Source organism: Cynocephalus volans, chromosome 15 (assembly GCF_027409185.1).
Source record: "Cynocephalus volans isolate mCynVol1 chromosome 15, mCynVol1.pri, whole genome shotgun sequence".
Taxonomy (NCBI): domain Eukaryota; kingdom Metazoa; phylum Chordata; class Mammalia; order Dermoptera; family Cynocephalidae; genus Cynocephalus; species Cynocephalus volans.
Window position 1 is genome coordinate 44051030 of NC_084474.1, and position 18536 is coordinate 44069565.

The window sequence follows — 18536 nt, forward strand, 5'->3', positions numbered from 1 at the left end:
AAAGCAGCTGGCAAGGGCGGGAGGAGCCGGCTGCGCGCAGACCATGCGGAGGAGAGGCTGGCGGGAAGCAGGAGAGCTGCGGGCGAGAGGGGGAGGCTGCTGGCAAGAGGCGCCGGCGGACGCGGGCAGGGGAACTTCAGAAGAGGCTGCCAGAAACGACTCGAGCTGCAGCAATGTGAGGCAGTGGACAGTGGGGGCAGCAACCACCAACCCTTGGCAGGTGATGGTTTGGCTGGAAGAGAAAGGGGGCAGGGAGTGAGGCAAGCATCTGTTTGGGGACAATGCCAATAAATGCGCTTCTCCTTGGCAGCCAGCAGAGCGGAAGAGGAGCCCACGGGAAAGAAAAGCGGTGGGGTTAAGAGTAAAGAGTGTTCCAGGTGTGACAGCTACCTCTGTGAGGTGGAAGAGAGAAGTGACAAGGTAAATTTCATGGGTGAGTTAGTAAAGTAGGAAGTAGTACTGCAGGAGGTCATGTTTGGTAAGCAGATGGAAAATGTAGAGAAATAGTTTGCCAAAAATTGGACTGGACTGTGATAATTTGTATCTTAAAGTGGATAAAAAATCTGAGGAATGGGACTTTGCAGGTATTGCTTTAAACGCCGAAAGAATTATACTCACCCAACTTGACCCAAGACTCTCAGGGAACCCTTCCTGACAGTCTGCCTGTGCAGAGCATGTGCTGGCACAAAAGTATTTTGAAGACATCATAAAAAGCATATTATTTTATAGTATATTAAAATTTACAGAATGTTTCCAGACATCGCATCTCATTTCATTCTCTCAACATCCCTGAGGATTTTGTTTTCATTTTACAGATGAAGAAAATGCTAATAAATGATAACCTTTCCTCAAAGCATACAAGTGGCAGAGTTCAGACCTGTGTTTTCTGACTCACAGTTCAGTGCATTTCCTACTATTCTGCAGTGACTTTCCATATAGAAAGTTAAAGTTTTATAATCCAGAGATTGAGATGACTTATATAAAAGAAACAGTTAGAAGGCAACATGAAGGCAAGGTCATTATGCAGAAGTTATATGGCATTCTGTGCCAATAGAAAGTAACAAAATGTGGTGGAGAGTTTTGTCAATAAATCAAGAAATACTTTTATGTGTGCATTATATCTAGCAAGGTGCAAAACTGGAGAAAAAAGAGGGTACAAAAAAAAGTTTAAACTCTTCTTTGAAATAGCATTGAAGGGAAGGAGGTAAAACAAATATACACAAGACATACATGGGAGAAGAGAGTTCTAAATAATAAAGCTCTTGCTAAATGAGCTAGAATACTAGAAGGCTTTATCAAGGAAGTGGATTGCAAGTTGAGGGCTGCTAAGCTATCAGCAACTTGTTTGTCAAAAAACAAAACAAAAGAAACAAACATGCATGAGCTCAGAACATAGTTATGCATTAACAGAGTATTTGTCGAGGACAAGGTATGGGCAGGGGCTTGCAGTGAAATATTAAGTTAACATTTGGTCGAATAGGCAAATAATGATTGCTGAACCATTTTAGATAGGAATAGGTATCTAGGGAAGATTATCTTCAAAATTATGCGATGGGAAGGGACTGGGTACAAAAAGATAACAAAACAAGGCGTTAGTCCAGCTATAAAACTATAAGACCTGGAGTAGTGGAGTATCCTTGGAAAGCTATGCGTTCAAGGAGTAATCCTAAGGGGGTAAAAGTCCATTGAAAATAGAGAATCCTAAATCCAAAAGATTATCTCAAATTAGCGATTAGTAAAAATGAAAATTTAAAATTATTTGCAAACATTTTTTAAACATAGTGAGCATTCAATGAGCAATGAATGAATGAATGAATGTTCAGATTGCAGAAATACTAGTAAATAAAATACTTTTATTTTAGTGATCGGGCTCAGAAGGATTCATAGCTCAGTGAAGGAAACAGATGTATAGTAATTATTACAATGCTGTAAGGATTAAGGTAGTTACATATGCAAGATGCTGTAGAACAGGGTGTAAAAAGTAGTTGATTTTCCCTTATGTCCTTGGAGAAATAATCACAAAATAAGTGGTTCTCAAGTGGAATCTTGAGTAATGAATAGGAATCTAATAGGCAGATAAAAAAATGAAGTATATTTCAGACCTGTACACAATGGAAGAATAAATACACAAGGATGCATCTATGGAACTACAACAGGTTAGAACTACATAGAGGCTAGGGTGTGTATAAAGCATGATCAAAGTCAGAGGTTTCTGGGTGAGTATACAGTGATCAGATCAGGAAGGGTCGTGTGCCATATTTTGGGTTTAGACTTTACTCTGAAGGAATTCTTAGCAGGAAATAATTGCATTTTCACTACCTTTGCTGTTTGTTTCCTAACTCTGTAGAAACAGTCACCTTCTAGAAATTCTTTTTTTTTTTTTTTTTTTTTACCACAGATGTTCCATTAAGTATTTGACATCTACTATCTTTGTAGATCTTATATATTTGCTTGTCTGGGAAACCTGATGCAACAGTTTCCCATATGGACACAGCTGCGTACCTGCAGCAATGTAATCACTTTCTTTGTCAGGTGAGTTTGTTACTCCAGCTCTCATCTTTCATATCTGCTTATCTTTTGAGGGCCTGGGATTATGAAGAAGTTGCTCTTCTCATATCTTACTAGTGTGAGGTTCTTAGTTGGTGGTCTTCTCAGACAGGAGTTGTTTCCCTATCTACAATAACTTAAAATATGGAATATCATCCTTCCCTTTAGGGTGTTAATGAAATATTTCCTCACAAATCTTGACTTTTGCTGTGTGTATGTTTTCTGTCAGATACTTTCTCTCTTCTCACAGTTTTATAAAACTAGTGAACAATCTCAGAATTACATGTGACCAGGAAAAAGAAAAACAAAAAGAGATAAAAAGTGAATAAGAAAGACAAAGAGAAGGAGTAATTGCCCCGGGCAAAGGTTACTGGCAATTCAATAAAATATTATATAGAAGACAAGGGGTCTGAGGAGGTAAATGATACATATACCTCTCAGGAGATACATGACATATACTTAAGAATGAGAAATTAAATGACATGCTGGGATATATGAATGATTATAACTACCTAAGATAATATTGGAGATAAATTATGCATTGTAACCATTATTGACCCACATTATTTTAGTAAACTAGAGCCTTTGAAATGAATTCTATAGCTTGGGAAGTTACATAAACTTGCTCATTTCTCTGTCGTGTCAATTTATGTGCTTCCCTGCTTGCATCAGTTGTACCTGCAGTGTTTTGTTTTGTTTCTTTAAATTCAGCCAATATTGAATTAGTGCCAAGTTACTGGCATTCTCTCATACATCTGTTAGTACCAGGATGCATGTGTGGAACAGTTACCTAGAGCCTGTTACTTAAGGTGTGCTCTCTGGAGGGCACCTTAAGGCCTGGGAGCTTGTCAGAAATGCAGAATCTTTGGCTGCACCAAGATGCACCAGTGAGGGCTGAGCCCGTGGCGCACTCGGTAGCGTGCTGCGCTAGCAGCGCGGCGACGCTCCCGCCGCCGCGGGTTCAGATCCTATATAAGGATGATCGGTGCACTCCCTGGCTGAGCGCCGGTCACCGAAAAAAAAAAAAAAAAAAAAAAAAGATGCACCAGTGATTCAAAGGCATGGTAAAATTGAGAAGTGCTGTTCTAGATTTGTGCACAATAGAGATAGTTGCACTGTATTCACCAGTAAGATTAAGTAACTCATGCAACAAGTTGGCATAGGTAAAAAACACACATATTCTGATTTACAGTTGGTTGCTTTTTTAAAAGAAAGAGATAGTCTATGGATTATAAGATAGACATGCCATGGTTTGGTATATGGTGGCAGATATGATGAGAAAAGACATTTCATTATGTAAGTGTCTGGGAAAATGAAGAAGAGGATCAAAAACCCCTTTAGACACTTGTGTAGCTTTAGGAAAATCATTGTTTTTCTTTAATTTTCTTCATCTATACAGTGGGATTTCATACTTTTTGGGTAGTTGTAAGGATTAAATGAGATATCCTCTGTGGGAGCTTTTTGTAAATGTTTAAACACTAAACAACCTAAGAGATTACTACATCATGTGGCTACAGTATGCTGTTGTAAATTCAGCAGGCAGGCCGCAAAGTCTCGCTGAGACTCTAGTTAACGTTCAGAGTGAAGACTCTGTGAGAACAGTCCTAATAAGTTATGTTGGGGAGTAACAAGTGCTGTGTGTTTAAGTGGTATTAATAGAAATGATCAAGGTTTTTTTATTTCTTAGTGAAAGAAAAGGAGCTATAGAATGGCACTCTTTAACACTGCTATCAAAATATAATTAGTTCTTTTTGACCTATTGATTGTTTATTGAATGCACTTTTTTTTAGCTCATAGGCAAAAGAATAGGAAATGGAAAATGAAATGGAAATTAGATTGACATCCTTTAAAACCATAACATCACAATGAAAATATATGATATAAAAGTGAATATTTTATTTAAATTAGAGGTATTGCATTGGCATGTAAATGTATGAGTTCAGAGAACCTTTTATGAACTAATTTCCAACAGTAGTGAGAAGATAAACATCCAAGTGAAATGTCCTTTTTCTACACATTAGAACAAAAATAAAGGTGAATTGACCCACATCAGTATAGTTATAATTAGAAGAAGGACAGTAATAGAAAGATGAGAAAAAATGTGAGGTAATCTTAGTTCTAATATATCTTGTGCTTTCATCATCTGTTTCATGATTTTCAAAATATTTAACCTCACTTTTTTGGGGGGAGGGTAGCGGCAGCTGGCCAGTTAGGGATCTGAACCCTTGACCTTGGTGTTACACCACCACATGCCTCACTTATTTTTAATTCCCTCAATGCTGGTATAGGCAGAATCATTCTTATGTTGCTTCTTACTATGAAAAAAGTTAATATGATAGTGAAGTTCGTTGAATAGTGGATGCTCTAATAATCTGGTAGTCTAATAAAGAGTTACTATTCATACACATTTATAAAATCCCCCCAAGAGAGTCAATTTTCCTATACAATATGTTAGATGTTGTTATTGTTTTATTAAAATCATTAAGATATCTGTTTCTATTCACATTGGAATGGCGGTGTTTTTATGTCATTCAGAAGGTCAAAAATAAGCGACTTGTTCATTATAAATTATAAGGTAAACAGTGTCTGGAAATCTGGAGGTTTATATTATGAGAATTTATTTTTTTCTTTGAAAAGCTAGACACAGTCATTTTAAATAAACTAAGACTTAAAGAATTTTTGTTTATATAATCAAAAAGTAAGCAGTGTAGTTTTAATATAAGACCATAACTCAGTGTCAATAAATCCTAATTTAACACTACAGTTAGTACTTATTTAAATTTTTGATAAATTTTGTGACTTCCTGAGATTAAAACTCACTCATTTAAATAAAAATTAAATTCTTAAAATGAATTTGAAAAATATTTTTAAATTATCTGTTTATACCCCAAATTTTCTTCAACATCAGATATCTTCATATTTTTCAAAGTAAAATTACCATCACATTAGCTCAAGGAATCAAAAAATATTTTAGGCCTTGAATTAAAATCTTATAATTTCCATAGTACAACCAAATATACTACAAAGTGCCCACAGATGCAACTTAAGTGTTACTATAAAAAAATTCTGGAACTGGAATATATGCACATGATAATGCTTTTGCAGTTCAATTTATCCGTGTTAAAGGTACACCTGCATTTCACTATTTTTTTATTATTTTTACTTTTTATAAATTCTTAGTACAGTTATTTTAAAGATATACTTTACTTTCTACCCTTAGAGACTCCGGCTCAGATGCTTGTCTTACCTTGTAAAATAAGATAATTAAAGATGAAATTAAATTTCACCTCATTTTAGTTTTTGTTTAAATTAGATTGAGACCAAGCTTCATATGACTGTGAGGACCCAACTATTAATCCAAAAATTATATAAATACTTAATTATGGTGAGGGAAGGGAGCAGATATCTCATTCAATGCTCTAGCCCAATTAAGAATAATAATAATTCCATCTTAGTCAGTTTGGGCTGCTATAACAAAAATACCCCAGACTAAGTGGCCTAAAAAATAAGCATTTATTTCATACAGTCAGGAGGCTGGGAAGTCCAAGCTCAAGTTACTGGCAGATCATGTCTTCTCTCTGTATCCTCACATGCAAAGCAGAGAGGTAGGTCATCTCTCTGTTATTTTATTTTATTTATTTATTTTTGATCAGTAAGGGGATCACAACCCTCGGCACAGTGTCATCTGCACCGAGCTCAGCCAGTGAGTGCACCAGCCGTCCCTATATAGGATCCGAACCTGCAGCCTCAGCGCCACCAGAGCCGCACTCTCCCAAGTGAGCCATAGGGCTGGCCCGTCATTTCTTTTTTAAAAGCCCACTAATCCCATTCATGAGGACCCCATCCTCAGGACCTTATTACCTCATAAAGACCCTTCCTCCAAATACCATCACGCTGGGGATTTAGGCTTCAGCATATGAATTTGTGGGGGAGGGGGACCTAAACGTTCAGTTCATACTATTCCTAAAATGTAGTCATTCAGCTACTTCTTGAAGACAATCAGAAATGGGAATTTGACTACTTTACATGGCACGCTATCCCAAGGCAGGAAGTTTCCAATTGCATATGATCTTTGGGATTTTGATCAATTTGTTCGTATTGAAATTACATAGTTTTTTCATAGCTAAAATCATTTTTTGAATAAGGTTTTATACACTTATATATCCGATTATGTTTAAAGCTTCAATCTCCACAGTGTATGAAACCTACATTCTCAGAACATTCTGTTTGAGTGTCATTTCCCAGTAAGATATTTAGTCGTTCTGGAGAATACAACCATCTCTAATACACTATTAGTCGAGCCATTCAAGTTTCTCCATTTTAAATAAAATTAAAAGCATGAAAACTTATGATTTGGGATACCCACTGGGAGCAGAAAAATATAGTTGAGATATGCTTATGAACTTACAATTAGTTTAAACAAAATATAGCATAAATACACTGTAAAATGTTGAATCTCAAGGTTTCAGAGGTCTTTGTAAAGATTAGCTAGTACACTTTTTCTACCCAGGGCATAAATCGTATGATGTTCTCAAGTTTTTCAATTTAAAAATCTCCAGTATTATATCACAATTATTTAAATATTTATGAGCTCTTAGTAAAGTCTATACTGAAATTAAATGTTCTCCATGCAAATGAAATCTATATTTTCAGTGTTTTATACAGTAATATTACTTGATCCTTTGTTATTATAACATTATGGCTTAAGATTATTAAATTGTATTGAATTTTTTTTTCCATATTTTGTCATTGATATATGTTCTTAGCTGTGACTTAACCTTAATCAGAATTTAGGACGTTTTTCTTGCCTCTTAGATTGTGAATGTATACCGTAGAGAATAAGATTCATACCTTTCTCTCATGAAAGATATTATAGACTTTCTTTATTGAGTGGTAGGTCACTATACACAGCTACAAATTCCTGCTCTTTTTTCCTCTTGTAGTAAATATCATGACCTTTCAGTAAGGAGACACTAATGAATATTAGTAATCACTTTGAGATGGTAGTCTAGAGACTGTTTCTTACTTCTGGCTTTGTCAGTAAAGACCTGATTGACTTTAAGCAAGCCTGTCAACCATTCTATACTCTATATATTCTATTTGTGAAATGAAAAATTTGAATCAGATAAATTCTGAAGTATTTGAAAGTTCTCAAACTCTGTGATTGTATAAATTGATGTTAACTCAAATCATAATCAATACCTGTCTTGCTAAGAAGTCAAATTTAAAATATTGGACTAGATATAAATATAATTTAACCTAAAAATGTTTCCATTAGTTTAGCAAGTTTGAACATCTTGACTGTACTGAGTAAATTACAGCATGTTTATAGTTTATTGTGAATTAAATTCAGAGGAACACATGGCTTGATATAAGGTGAGTTTTTATACTCACATGAGACTTCTTGATTAAAAGCTGCTCTATGTGTGTGTATATATCTGGGTGTGGGGGTGGAGGGGCACATTTGCCTGTCTTTCCCACTAGGGGTCATCATAATGTGTGTGACTGAGGAGAAGAAAGCTTTTAAGTCAGTCAATATCTTTTTGGGGGGGAGGGGAGGATAGGTTCAGCAACACATGATAATCAGTTTTGTTCATGAATTATATAACTTAGAAGTGAACTTAGAAGTGAAAAATAGCTTTTTATGTTGATATGTATGTGGCATTGTTCTACCAGAAGAACTATTTTTATTTTTTCTTTTGGTGGCTGGCCAATACAGGGATTGAACCCTGAACCTTGGTGTTATCAGCACCACACTCTCCCAAGTGAGCCACGGGCCAAGTGAGCCAGAAGAACTATTTTTATAGAAAAAGAAAAAAATTATGCTGTTTCCCATCCCCCATTCAATTGTGTCAGATTCAGTATCTGGTTCTCATTGCAAGCTTCTTAGTTTTGCTTCTGTATTGTCAATTGCTCAAGGAGATCAATAAAATGTCCATGTGTTTTAGAATAAGTCAGTATATTGGTTGATATATGGTGACTATTTACATATTAATAAATAAACATCTGTGCTTTTTATTCCAGTAGAATGAATTAGAGACCAGCTATAAGAAATGCTACTATATAATACTCAATTCTATAAAAGTGAAAATATGTAGTTTTATGGTGACAAATATAAAAAATATCACTAAAGCATTTTGTTACATTAAATTTGGCAATTTCTAATTACAGTAAATGTTGTTCACATCACCTTTGTAGACCACTGACACAGTTTAATACTAAAAATTATAAAATGATTGTTAACATTGCTTAATTAAAAAACACATTTATCAGGCCTATAAAAAAAAGAAAAACTTACGTTAGGGTTGCCAGATTTATCAAATAAAAATACAGTATTCACAGTTAGATTGGAGTCTCAGGTAAACAAATAATTTTTAGAATAAGTATATCCCACTTTATATTTGGGACCTACATTAAAAAATTATGAATTGTATATCTGAAATTCAAATTTAATTGGGCATACTGTATTTTATATGGCTAACCTCCTTAGGGTATAAATGTGTATAATAGGTTAAAGCTATTTCTGAGATTAGATAGATGGTTAGCTGATATAGTTTCACCTCAGTTATCTGCAAGGGAAACTGTAGACCTCCTCAAGGATAAAGAATGAGGTACAGTCAGTATTACTGAAATCAGGACAGGAAAGAATGTGAACAGGGAAAGAAGAAAGGAAGAAGAAAATAACAAATGATTGTGGCTCCATAAAAGTGACCTGTGAACGTGTAGCAACTGTGAAAATCGCCAAACACAAAATGAAAAGAAGAATTAAGCTTGAAGCTCTGAAATTTGAATACTTTCTACCAGTTGAAAAGCAACACTCATAGCAGCAAGCGATAGCACGAAAACTGAAAACCATATGAGAGAGAGACTGGGAAAGCAAAATGAACAAAAGGGAAATGATGGGGGAAAGATAAAAGGAAGTAACAAAGAGCCAAGGTAATGACAATAGGCATGGAGGTCTTAACAGAGAAGGAAATCCAGTGACTAAAATCACTTCTGCTATCTGCAGAAATATAGTGGGGTGGGTCAGTCTTTTATCTCAGGAACTACCAAGAATATTAGTGTGCTACTTTAAAGCCACATTATCATTTGCCCAACTCTGTAGCATGATAAGGATAGAAATTAGGAAGGTCATGGCAAAACCTTTTTTTTTTTTTTTCCAAATAATCCCAAAGAATACAAATCAGCCTTGCCATAAATCTGCAAATTTCAATAATAGGTAATTTGCCTAAAGTCACATAGCTAGTGAATGGGTAGTGGGTAGAGTCAGGACTCAAACCCATGTTTTACACCAAGATACCATATTTATTTGAATCCGCAATATTATTAACCAACAGATTTTTTGATCAGGAAGGAGAGTCACTATGGTAGAGATGAGTTAAACCATAATGCAGTGGAGTATGTGACTTGAATGGTAGTTTGTTCATGGAGAACAAAAACCAAGTTAACCATGTTATAAAATCCAACTAGTAAAAAGATTAGAGAATATTCTTATAGCAATCTCATTCTAATTAAAAAACAAAACTTTTTATATGAAATTACTTAGGAGTGAGTCATGTGACATTTGAGAAACAACCTATGAAACTGTAGATTTCTAGGCAGTTTATCCCCAAAAGAGTTCGAGATGAATTGAATGTAGAATGTACAAAATGTTGATGAATTGTTGGCCATTTGCACATGTACTATTGCTGCAATCAGGAAGTATCCTCAGCATATTGGTCACTTACTTTAAAAATCCTTTTCTAAATTTTTATATAAAAGACCTCCCAACCCCATGCCTTCTGCCAGTCACTGTGATTCCAATTGTCCTGTTTTATTTCCTTCTTAGCTTTTTATGATGGTAAATGATTGTTTTATTTTCTCTACTACCCCCATTGCCAGCCAGAAGAAAGTAAGCTCCATGAGAGCAGGGCCTTCACTGAACTGTTTGTTACTACATACATCATCAACGCCCAACATAATGTGTGATGCAGAAAAGAACACTAAATCTTTGTTTAAAGAACGGAAGAATGAATGATTGATGCTTATATAAACCAATCCAATGCATGAAAGAAGTACAATTTTTGCTTGTTTTAAGCTCTGTATTTTATCATGGAGTAGTAGTTTGAGATGGATTCATCGGTCTTATAATACTTGGTTTATTTTGGCTGTTAAAATCTATCTCCTGATTTTGAACTTCAGTAACAAGTTGTGTTAGTATAAAATGGATAGAATACTGTTTCTGTTAAATAATGAAAGTCCTTGGAGATTTCTGGTGTCAGTCATGTGAATATTTTTATTTGATTTTGATTTTGGAAGCCAGTTGATTGTTTTTTCCAATTTCCTTGGCATGTATTATACCTGCTCAATCTGGTAATACTCAGGGGTAACATTATTTCAATAAATTTTCTTTCATCATATCATTAAATACTTTTACATTTTATTTGCTTTCTTCTCTACTCTTAAATATATGTATCATGGGTTTCTTTTATTTCCCATATGTAGTGCTTTTCCTTTAATCATTCTAAACAATTTGTTGCTTTTCATTTTATTTTCCTTCATATTATTGGTTTTTCAAGCCTGTCCATCATACCAGTATGACATCTGTTCTCTTTCTTTGTAAATGCTTCTAATATAGCATTTATTAGTAATAGGGTCATTTTGATTTTTCACTAAACAGGCAAATGAGAATAATTTAAACTATTAATTCCTAAATAAATCATGGAACATATTTATGCTGCTCCTTAAAAATTCATCCAGGTTTTCTACTCTTAAAAACTATTTTCCATACTCATTACAAGTTAAAATGTCTCATATCATGGATTGTTTGTCATGTGAAGTAGAAAAGTAATGAGCGGTACATTTTCATTAAAATAAAAATCTTTTACATTGAAGAGAAAAATACTGCTGTATTCCATAAACTTTGTATATGTTACCTTAGTTCCATGCAACAGTTATTTAATAAGCATTTATTATGTGCAGATTTTGCACTAAGCTCAGGGGACCATAATAAATAAGACTTGAATTTTATCTTCATGAAGTTATGAGGACTATTCAAGGAGAAAAGAAACATCCAAGAAGTGTACTGTTATTTCATTATATTCTTTATTTCATAGTGGTGTGACTTGGTGCATAGAAAACAAGGTTTGATGCCAGACTCCTGGCTCCTCCAATTATTTTCTGATATATGTTAAGATCTCTGCCTGCAGAACTGGACCGTTAAGAACTAGCTTAATGGGATTTATTAGTACAGTCCCTGGTAAGAAGTAATTGGTCAGTTCATGTCTGTTCCTGCTATCCTTACATGAGAAATTGTGAGCAGTCCTCCTGGTCAATTGGACCATTAACTGTCACCATGCTATGCTTTCTCTGAGTCAATAACAACTCACACTAGAAGGTGGTGTGCTGTTTTCCATGCCATTCCAGTCAAAATGCCAAGATGTCTTGCGTGAGGAATCTACCCCTCATGACTTATGGACTTATTGTTATCATACCTCCTAATAATTGCAATAATATTGAGAGGCAGTAAATGAAATTGGCTGGTAAAGGTAAGTATGTCCATCAATCTCACTTACACATACACTCTTTAATCCAAAATAAGGCTTAAGAAGAGAGGTATATTTCCAATAGCCTCATTTAATAACCCTAAACATTAATTCCAAAGAATTTAGATTAATTGCTCAAGGTTAGACCAGCACCTCTCTTGACTCTTACTTTGTTACTTTTTCCATAAAATCATGTATATGTTACATTTGGAAACTACAGATCAAAATATTTGGGAATGTGAAATACATAAATATATGTAAAGAGATTACTTATGCTAATTCTTCAATTATGGATTTCCTTTCTCTCTTGCTTTTTCTAGGTTGAAACAGTTTTTTGGGGTTGGAGAAGATAAGCACAATAAGAGTTGAGTCACAAACTTTGTTTCTGTTGGCAGATGACTTAAATGAAGATCACCTTTGAATAGTGTTTCTAACTATTCTCTATTTCTCTTGCTCTGAATATAGCTTTTAATTCCATTTTTTTTTTTTTTTGTTACTGTCTTGGAGTGTTTAGTAAGCACAATTACACACTGAGCTTTGTTGTCCAGACACTATTATTCCTTTTCATGTTATATTTTTGAGATATTTTCTTGGCTATGGGCTCATATGCTAAGAATACAATTGTAAAAATAATTAGAAACTTACAAAATATTTACACTGGTAATTACATCACCACAATAAGCCAGAATTTAATATCCAAATTGTGTAAATAAAATTGCAATTTTATTTATATTTATTTATTTATTTTTATTTATTAAATTAATAAATAAAATTAATTTTATTTAATTTATTTATATTTTTATTTATTTATAGATAACAATAAGTAAATTACTGTAAAGTGACACCTTTCAGGGAAAAATCACTGCTCCACTTCTCAAAAAATATATTTTTATGTGTAATTTTTGTGAAGCAACTATTCTCACTTCAAATGGACCTCTTAAGTCACTACTACAATTAAATATAAGCAGATGTTACCAAATACACTTCTTGTTAGGTCTCTTATCTGAAACATGCTATTATATGGTAAACATTCATTAATCTATTTCAGACTCGAATTTAAGGCCCTCTGAGCATCAGCAACTGCCTTCTTCTCTCAAAGTCACCAACACATGTCAAGCTTCTCTTGACACTGTCCAGCTCACATACAATCCCCCATGATTTGTTTCCATTCTTTCTTATTCAAAAACATTTTAGCACTATTTCTGAGAACACATAATTACTGTGAAACTCTGATGCTACTAGCTAATCAGGGGAATGAAAACAAGTATTGGAACTTGAGTAAAATATTTTACAAATTGAGGTTGATTAATTAATACATAAATTATGAGATATGGTGTTCCATTCACTCTTTTTAAATTTTAATTTATCAATATACAATGTAGTTGACTTTCATGTCCCTTTACCAATTTCTCTTTCCACCTCCCTCTCCCCCCTCCCCACATCAACATCATATCTGATCACTTGTCTTAACAAGTTCAAGGAATTGATGTGATTATTGGTTCTTCTCCCCCACCTCCCCCACCATTTGTTTGTATATTTATTTATTTATTTATTTTTAGCTCCCACAAATAAGTGAGAACATGTGGTATTTCTCTTTCTGTGCCTGACTTATTTCACTTAATGTAATTTTTTCTAAGTCCATCCATGTTGCTGCAAATGGTAGTTTTTCATTCTTTTTTATAGCAGAGTAGTATTCCATTGTGTAGATATACCACATTCTCCTTATCCACTCATCTGATGATGGACATTTGGGCTGGTTCCAACTCCTGGCTATTGTAAATAGTGCTGCAATGAACATTGGAGTACATGTATCCCTTCAACATGATGATTTCCATTCCTCTGGGTATATTCCCAGCAGTGGAATAGCAGGGTCATATGGTAGATTGATATGTAATTGTTTGAGGAACCTCCATATCATTTTCCATAAAGGCCGCACTATCTTGCAATCTCACCAATAGTGTAGAAGGATTCCTTTTTCTCCACAACCTCACCAGCATTTATCATTCTCAATCTTTTGGATATTAGCCACCCTAACTGGAGTGAGATGTTATCTCAAAGTAGTTTTGATTTGCGTTTCCTGAATGCTGAGTGATGTTGAGTATTTTTTCATGTGTCTGTTGACCATTCATCTATTTTCCTTTGAAAAATACCTATTCAGCTCCTTTGCCCATTTTTTAATTGGGTTATTTGTCTTTTTTGCTGTTAAGTTGTTTGAGTTCTTTGTATATTCTGGACATTAATCCTTTGTCAGATGCCTATTTTGCAAATATTTTCTCCCACTCTGTTGGTTGTCTTTTCACTCTCTTGATTGTTTCTTTTGCTGTGCAGAAGTTTTTTAGTTTGATGTAATCCCATTTGTTTATTTTTCCTTTGGTTGCCTGTGCTTTTGGGGTCATATTCATGAAGTCTCTACCCAATCCTACTTCCTGGAGTTTTTCCCCTATGTTTTCTGTAAGGAATTTTATTTTTTCAGGATATATATTTAATTGTCTAATTCATTTTGAGTTGATTTTAGTATATGATGAGAGGTATAGGTCTAGTTTCATTCTCCTGCATATGAATAGCCAGTTATCCCAGTACCATTTGCTAAAGAGGCAGTCTCTTCCCCAGTGTCTACACTTGGTGACTTTGTCAAAGATCAAATGGCTGTAGGGGGTTAGGTTGATTTCTGGATATTCTATTTGATTCCATTTATCTGTATGTCTGTTTTTATGCCAGTACCATACTGTTTTAGTTATTATAGCTTTGTAGTATAGTTTAAAGTCGGGTAGTGTTATGCCTCCTGCTTTTTTTTTTTTTTTCCCAGAATTGCTTTGGCTATTCGTGGTCTATTTTATTCCATATAAATGTTAGAATAGTTTTTTCCATTTCTGAGAAAATTGTCATTGGAATTTTGATGGGGATTTCATTGAATCTGTAGATCACTTTAGATAGTGTGGACATTTTCACAATGTTAATTCTTCCAAACCAAGATCATGGGATATCTTTCCGTCTTCTCATGTCTGCTTTAATTTCTCTCAACAGTGGTTTGTAGTTCTCATCATAGAGATTTTTCACATCTTTTGTTAAGTTTATTTCTAACTACTTTATTTTTTTGGTTGCTATTTTAAGTGGGCTAGCTTTCTGGACACACACATACTACCAAAACTGAGTCAAGAAGATATAGAAAATCTGAACAGACTGATAACAATAAAAGAGATTGAAGCTATTATCAGAAGGCTCTCAACAAAAAAAGCCCAGGACTGCATGGTTTTGCTGCAGAATTCTACCAAACCTTCAAAGAGGAATTGATACCAATTCTCTACAAACTATTCCAAAAGATTAAAACAGAAGCCATTCTCCCAAACTCATTCTATGAGGCAAACATCAATCACTCTGATACCAAGACTAGACAAAGATACAACAAAAAAAGAAAACTACAAGCCAATATCCTTGATGAATATAGATGAAAAATTCCTCAATAAAATACTAGCTGACAGAATACAGCAACATATACACAAAACTTTATACCATAATCAAGTGGGATTCATCCCAGGGATGCAAGGTTGGTTCAACATACACAAATCAATAAATGTGATACACCACATCAATAAAATCAAAGAGAAAGACCATATGATCATCTCTATAGATGCTGAAAAAGCATTTGACAAAATTCAACATTCATTCATGATAAAGAGTCTCTACGAGTTAAGTATAGATGGAAAGCATCTCAACATAATTAAAGCCATGTATGATAAGCCCACCGCCAATATCATCCTGAATGGGGAAAGGCTGAAAGCTTTCCCCTTAAGAACAGGAACTAGACAAGGATTCCCACTCTTACCACTCCTATTCAACATAGTTTTGGAAGTATTAGCCAGAGCAATCAGAGAAGAAAAGGACATAAAGGACCTCCAGATTGGAAAAGATGAAGTCAAACTGTCCCGGTTTGCAGATGACCTGATCCTATATATTGAACTGCCTAAAGCCTCTACAGAAATCTCTTAGAATTGATAAATCATTTCAGCTAGCTTGCAGGATACAAAATCAATACACAAAAGTCAGTAGTGTTTCTATACTTCAACAGTGAACATGCAGAAAAAGAAACCATTCACTTTAATTCTATAGGTAACAGCACCAAATTTATATGGAAAGCATTTGTTCATTAAGAAAGAGATTCTTAATTCCAATTCCCCAAAAGAATCTATGACAATTTTTATTAAAATTGTGAGTTCTGTTTAATGATAATTTTGCATTACTGTTATGGATAGGAGATAATTTTGCATGGGTTTCTTGCGTGTCAGCAAATCTCAAGAATGAGTTCCCAACCTTTGTTCTGGACTCTGTTTCCAAGAATGTTTGCATAATGATCAGTCATGGAAGATACAGTATCTCACTCTACAGCAAAGGCGACTTGCTTGCTTCTCAGCATAATAAGATAATGACTCCCACAGGGATCTCACGATCAAATCATCTGGATACTACTTATAGATGTTCAGGGTAAGGGCCTTTTCCCTGGTGAGTTCACTAAAATGCAGCAGTTGTGTGAGCCTGCATCACCCAGATTGCTAATCTTGCTGCTTAAATCCATCATTGTCCTGGACCTAGCAACATATTCTCCATTATAGAGTGGGTATACCTTGGAGGACTCTGTTTTTCTAAAGCTGGCCATTTTAATCAATGAATGAAAGAAACCACCCTTGTGGATTCTGAGCAATAGAAAATAATTTTCCATTTAAAATTTAGAGAGATGGAATATTTTTCCTGCCAAAAGCAAGGAAGTCTATAAACTCCAGGTATTACAAGTATGAAAGGCATTTTAGTCATAAATACAATATAGTAACCAGTACACTTTGGTGAACTGGGTGAAGTGTGCAACAGCATGGAAGGAAGGAAGATTAAAAATGAAGAGAATGAAAACCAGAAAGACAAAGAACTTTCTTTATACCAAACCAACACAGTAGTTATCTATATATTATACTATTTGTAGTGTGCATTATTTATCTTTATAATACCTCTTATCATTTAATAAAAAATATGTGTGATTTGTCAATCAGTGTGGATCCAAATACTTTCAACTGATTATCAAGTACACTGCTATGTCAAAAGAATCCTTTAAATATTGGTTAAGAAAACTACCTGAACTTTTTCAGTTTAACGGGGTTAGTAATCATTATCCAAATTTCCACACCAGGAAGACCAGGTAAGAAGTTCTGCACATTTTATTGCAACTTACTTAGTCTGGTATTGTTCTTTCTTTTGAAACTGCAGCAATGACATATTTAATTTGTAATCCACAGTGCCTTCAGCTTTATCTTTGGTATTTGTATAATATTAAGTATGGGTTATTTGTATTTAAGCAAGTAACCTTCTTAATCTAATTGTTTTATGTTTATCTTGATAGAATTTCATGTTGATTTTATACACTTTACATCAACTTATTTCATAAATCATATTTGACCTTCTGTTGTTTACAGCTGCAACATTAATCAATGAAACTTAAAAATAATAATCCTGGACTTTGATTTAAAATATCTAACCTTTAAAATACCAGTGCATTCTCAAAATTTATAATTTAAAATGTCATCAGTTTCCCAGTATACAAAATACAAATCTATTCAATAATATAGCCTGTGCTACAATATACAAGGCAAAGTACTCTTTTGTAGGGAATGACAAGTTAATATAAAATATGTAAAGTTTAATTTTTTAAAAATATGAAAGTATAAAACCAAGAAAAACAGTAGACATGCCACAAGAATGACACAATGGACTAAGGGGATTTAGGTAAAGAAAATAATCTTACTCACTAGGACTTATTTAAATATACCATTTAATTCTTTTCCTGTTCATTTTGTAAGACAGCATTATTGAGGTATAATTCACATATCATACAATTCATCCATTCAAACGGCATAATTCAATGAATGGCTTTTAGTATATTCACAGAGCTGTGCATCCATTACCACTATCATTTTTAGAATCTTTTCATTAACCCTAAATAAGCCTTGCTTCCTTCTCAATCCCACATCCACCATCCTCCACACCAGCCCTCAGTGAACATTAGTCTACTTTCTGTTTTCATAGATTTGCCTATTCTGGACATCGCATATAAATGGAATCAAACAGTATGTGGTCCTTTCGTGACTGAATTCTTTCACTTAGCATAATAATTTCAAGGTTCATCCTTATCGTAGAATGCCTTGGTACTTCATTTCTTTTTATTGCTGAATAATATTCCATAGTTTACCCATTTTATTTATCCATTCAGCTGTTGACAGACATTTGGGCTGCTTCCATTTTTTGGTTATTATACATATTGATGCTATGAACATGCATGTACAAAAACTTTTTTTTTTTTTTTTTTTTTTTGTCGTTTTTTCGTGACCGGCACTCAGCCAGTGAGTGCACCGGTCAGTCCTATATAGGATCTGAACCCGCGGTGGGAGCGTCGCCGCACTGCCAGCGCAGCACTCTACCAAGTGC